Source organism: Helianthus annuus, chromosome 10 (assembly GCF_002127325.2).
Source record: "Helianthus annuus cultivar XRQ/B chromosome 10, HanXRQr2.0-SUNRISE, whole genome shotgun sequence".
Taxonomy (NCBI): domain Eukaryota; kingdom Viridiplantae; phylum Streptophyta; class Magnoliopsida; order Asterales; family Asteraceae; genus Helianthus; species Helianthus annuus.
In genome coordinates, this window is record NC_035442.2 from 128,974,799 (window position 1) to 128,980,491 (window position 5,693).

The 5,693-nt window shown below is 34.9% G+C and overlaps 1 long non-coding RNA gene across 1 annotated transcript; it reads left to right on the top strand.

Annotated features, from left to right (window-relative positions):
- The first annotated feature begins 249 nt into the window (after positions 1-249).
- On the top strand, positions 250-2,242 carry LOC110884580. Its single transcript, XR_002561350.2, has 3 exons — positions 250-727; positions 1,021-1,288; positions 1,396-2,242. It is a non-coding gene; the product is annotated as an uncharacterized LOC110884580 (long non-coding RNA).
- The last annotated feature ends 3,451 nt before the right edge of the window (positions 2,243-5,693 follow it).

Genomic DNA, 5,693 nt, shown 5'->3' on the forward strand with positions numbered 1-5,693 from the left:
CTTCTACTAAATATTATTTTGTTTAATCTCTTCTACTTAACTAGAGATAATTATTATTTAATTTAAATTTAATATATACTTCTCATTTATAATATTATTTATTTGATTTTCTATATCATATAACAAACACATACTTTTTATTTGTAATACACAAATTTACTGTTATTCTTTTCGATTACCAAATAAACAAAAATTCTCCTATATATTAATAAAGGAATGCTTTGAACAGTAGAAGGGTTTTTTTGGTAAGTTACATACCCTCAAGCCCTACCCTACACCCACAGTTGAAAGAGATACGCCAACCAACAATATCACAGAACCCCCAAAATGGTTCGCTCACAGAGAAACACATGGAACCGGAAGAAATCCGGCAAGTGTGAGAGAGGAAGAGTGATGCAGCAGAGATCCACATGTGGAAACGATGGTGGTACCGGGGTTTCCGGTCACCGCAGCGGCAATCAACAGTGGTGGCTAGGGTTTCGATTGCGGTTTCAGGAGGGATCAGCGGAACGCGATAATGATGAAGATGGCCGGCGAAATACCTAGGGTTTCGGCTAAGTTCCGGCAGAAGGATTAAAGCTTACATGTTTCATTTTCAAGTAGATCGGTGACGAATTCGTCTGCATGTGTGTTTCTCCGATTAGTAAGGTATAACCCATCTACCTCACCCAATCAATCTCATCACAACATCTCTGCCTCTGTCCCCGGCGACATCTGACGACCAAAGGTGAGGTTTATTGTTGGGGTTTACATCATCCTATATGTTCGTCGTATTCTCTTGGTTCTTTTGTTGTAGATGATTGAGTTTAGATGGCTTAGGACTGAACTGGATAAATATAGTTAGGGTGGGTGGGTTTCATTCTTTTCAGGCTGGTCAGGTAGTTGGATCCTAGGTTTGGTTAGACTGAACCCATTTTTGTTGAGCCAATAATCTTTGCTTTTCAATTGATTTGTAGGAAAAAGGTTTATTTCCATTGTTCACTGTCTTTCCCATAAAAGTCAACTTGATCAATCTTTCAGGTGCACGCTACCAAACTCCACAGATGAAGAAAGTGACGAACTCTCAGACCATTGATCATATGGACAGAGACAACAATTAGCCACTTAATCTGTTTGTTTGTTCTTTCGATTGAGTGGTTAATTAGTGTATAAAAAGATGCTAGCCGATAACGGATTTGATTTTTATAGGCCCTGGTTGTTCATTGGTTGTAGAAAGGGCGTTTATGAAGTACCCTCCGTTTAAACCAAGTGGTAAGTTTTGGTGGAGAATGATTATAGCTGGAATAAGGTACACAAAATTCCTAGATCTCTTCTTTTTTATTGAGATTTTTATATATTTTTTTAAATTTAGCTTGCTTTTCTATTGACTGTTGGGCCTATTTATTGTTGCATTAGGCTATGACATTGACTTTTGGGACATCAAAGATTGGGGTTCATGAAAACCGATATGCCAGAGCATCTGACATATCGAATTGAGGCACAGGTTCTATAAGTTTTTTAAGGTGGTTTGTTGAGGGTTTATATGATTTAATTGCTAAATTTGGATACTACATGGTCTATTGCTGCAGTTTTGTTATCCTATACTGTGAAGTTTTCACTTGTAGTCTTTTTTAGCTTTTGATCTAACCAGAAATATATATTGTAAAGATAAAAAAAATCCTATATCATGTTATGTTATTGCTGAAGTTTTATGGTAGGTAGATAAGAAGATTAATGGTCAAAACTGGGATAAAAAATAAATTCAAATATAAACATTGTTCAAAAATTTGAATTTTATGGACATATGTTAAGAGAGTCTGACAAATATATACTCAAAATGTTTATTCATGTGTTTTCCCTAGGATTATTAAGTTTGTTATTATTTGTAAAAATTACGTGTTAATTCGGATTGATAAACAGAGTATTAGTGGGGAAAGGAATGATGGAATTAAGATAACTGACGGAGATTAAAGGTGAAGCGTATGGGTGGTAGAGGAGGTTAAAGGCGAAGCGTACAAATGCTGGAAGAGATTAAAGGTGAAGCGTACAGGTGGGCAAAGAGTTGAAGTCAACTGAATCAAGAGATTGGGGCAATTTCACAGGAGTGCGCTTTGGCTAATACACCTGGGTTTCTTTTTTTCTTTTTTTTATACTATTTGGCTCTGTCTTTCGTTGTTTTGGTGTACTGCTATCCTTAGCAGCTTGCTAAAGCTGGGTTATTGTTTCCTGTGGTAATAAATTGGTTCTTTTGTCTGTCCAAATAAAAAAATGAATAGGTAGGAAAGTACATGATGGGCATCATAGTTAATAGGTATGGATAATTTAATTTAAATCGAATCGAAGGAAAATGTGGGTTGGGATCTGAGGTTGCAGCGCTTCAAGGAAAACACAAAGGCCTTTCACGCATCTCGCCACATCAAAAACACTACCAATCAAGTTCTCGCGCAACGCGCGAAGGAATTTTAATAGTTAATATTAAAACTTATTCTACTTTAAATGTCGAATAGAATACTTCTATTTTTCTAATAAAATATTATTCTTAAATTTAAATTGTTAATTTAAGATATTTTTAAATAACCACATTATTTATCACTAAAATCAAACTTTGTATTAATATATTATTTATTTTTATTTTCATTATTAAAAAAAATTATTATATCTATTTTATTACATAATTTTAAACAAATTGTATATAATTTCAATATTACTTTATAGAGTTAATTACTATTTTTGTCCCTGTGGTTTGTCAAAAATCACTATTTCAGTCCATTAGTTTAAAAATTGCGATTTCAGTCCCTGTGGTTTCACTTTTGTAACCATTTCAGTCCACCTCCGTTAACCCCATCCATTTATTCTGTTAAGTACACGTGAATTGACCATAATGCCCTTATTAATAAAAAAACAAAAAGATATCTAAATGAGCTAATTACTGTTTTCGTCCATGTGGTTTGTCAAAAATCACTATTTCAGTCCCTGTGGTTTCACTTTCGTAACCATTTCAGTCCAGTCTCTTAACACCGTCTATTTTACCGTTAAGTTTTTAATTAAATACCTAAATTACCCTTGTGTTAATTAAATATGGACTTATATGATTTTATTGTTGTATGACATATGGACTTAAATTGGATTGTAGGGTTCGATCCACCATGGCTTCAGTAGAAGTAGAATTCTGGCACTATTTTTACATATATGGTTCCAAAATTTTAATTTTGGATTTTAGAATGAGAAAATGTCCATGTAAGCATTATTTTTCAAAGTTATTATGTTAATTGATGCTGCTATATTAATTGGGGTGGGGTAAAGGGTCGCCTGACATTAAGAGGGTGGGTTGTGATGCCGGAGACTAGACTGAAATCATTACGAAAGTGAAACCACAGGGACTGAAATCACAATTTTTAAACTAATGGTCTGAAATAGTGATTTTTGACAAACCACATGGACGAAAACAGTAATTAACTCATTTAGATATGTTTTTGTTTTTTATTAATAAGGGCATTATGGTCAATTCACATGTACTTAACAGAATAAATGGATGGGGTTAACGGAGGTGGACTGAAATGCTTACGAAAGTGAAACCACAGGGACTGAAATCGCAATTTTTAGACTAATGGACTGAAATAGTGATTTTTGAAAAACCACAGGGACGAAAATAGTAATTAACTCTTGTAGGATCGTGTTTCGACCCGAACGAGTCGTTCAGAGGAGTTATGATCAGATACAGGTGCGGAAAACAAGTATCTAACTTAGAAACAACTAGCAAATCACTTTCAACACCTTTCTGTATTGATTTGACAACAATTACATCCAATTCACACACCGGCAGCACTTCGGTATGAATTACAAGACTCTGTTACCTGGTTTCGCTCATAAGCACCTATATATAGTGCTTGAGGTTTCGCTCCAACATACACTGCCATATGAGCGAAACCCTCAACGTTCACATAAGCGAAACTACAAGGTCCATATAAGCGAAACCTCTATCTCTTGACCCTATGAGCGAAACCCTGACCTAAACACCTACACTCTCCTATTTTCTCGTAACGCGTGCCCTGATCTAACAATCTAAGACTAAGACTCGATACAAGACGAAGTCGACAGATGTAGTGCACCAACAAACTCCCCCTCAGATGTTGACGAGTCGTTCATCGAGTCTTTCATAATACTGTGACTTCACTTCTTTAGTCTTGATCAGTCTCTGGGCTTCTCTCTCTATATCTTCAACTCTTTCCTTTTTATCACCAACACACTTCTTCTCTTAGATGTTGACATCTTTAAATTTATCATCACCAACAAGCACTCCCCCTCAAATGCTGACTCTTCCTGCATAACACTCTACCACAAACATAAGTTTTATGATAAATATTTAAGCATATAGACACCATTTGAAACTTATCACAAACAAATATATCAATTCATTTCTGATGAACCACTTACAACCATATCATTTTTCTTATCAAAAGAACACATTCTCCCAAAACATCTGTTCATCATGTTTAGCACTTGGAATTTTGAAAATCAGCTTTTCAATTCAGTCGTCGAAAATCTTTTTGAATTTTCAGAAAGAAAATAATTGACATCACATGTAGAATCAAGAAAATGCAAAAATGAAATATTTACAAACAATGTTTTTGTGAGTTCGTGTAAGAGGATCATATCAGTTAATGAGACATGTCACTAACACCATTAAGCTATGATTTCATTTTAAGTTCTAAACAATTCATTTAGATTGTCAGTATACTGATCCACTAAAATTTTCACACAAAGTTCAATTGTTCTGAGATACGATGTTAATGTTTTAGATACTTAAACTTATCCGTGTGCCCCACTACTTGAATATACTCCCGTATCCAGATCCCAATATTCAGTCTTACAGGTGAGTATACCACAGATGATATCTGTAAAGGGGTTATGTGCGAGGGCCGTGAGAGCTCAGGTTGATACTTCCGAATACGCAGAGAGATGACAGCTTCGACTTTTGGTGAGTCCCCTTTAGAGGATCTTTTGTTACAACAGCAGTGACTATCAATTTTATTGTTTCATCGACATGCTGAGGGCGATGCTGTGTTTCAAGCATTTGCAGAAAGTATTATCCGGGGACTAGGTCAGTACTTCCATACAGCAGAAGTCCCGGGATAATACCCCAGATATCACTGAGCATAAAGACCTAGTATCTCAGAATAAGGGACCTTTCAAACAAGATTTCAGGGGTTACCTATATATCCAAGCAGTTTTGTTAACCACAGAATAAGCAAGTTTGATTTTAGGTTTATATCTCGTCACAATTTACTGAATGTGCAAAAACCTACTGGCATATCATCAGTGAGATTGTTTTTCACATTTTAACTTTACATATCTTTAGCATGTTGTGACAGTCCACTGATGTACTATCATTTCCTCTTTTCACAACAAAACTCATTTTTGATTTTATCATGTTTTTGGCTTTTTCAAATTTTCTAATGTTTTTGAATTTTCTGAAATTTTCTACTCCCCCTAAAATGCAAACACATTAAAGAAATTTGAAAAACTATCTAAGCTCTTGACCTACTTGAAGAAAAAAAATTCAAAACAAACTGTACAGAAATATGACAACCGATATCAAATCACATCAGATCACCATTCACTTGGCATAAACAATCAGAACTCCCCCTATCAACAAACTATTTTCCCATTTAGATTTCAAAACACTTAAGTTTGTTTTAATCAAAATGGTTTTT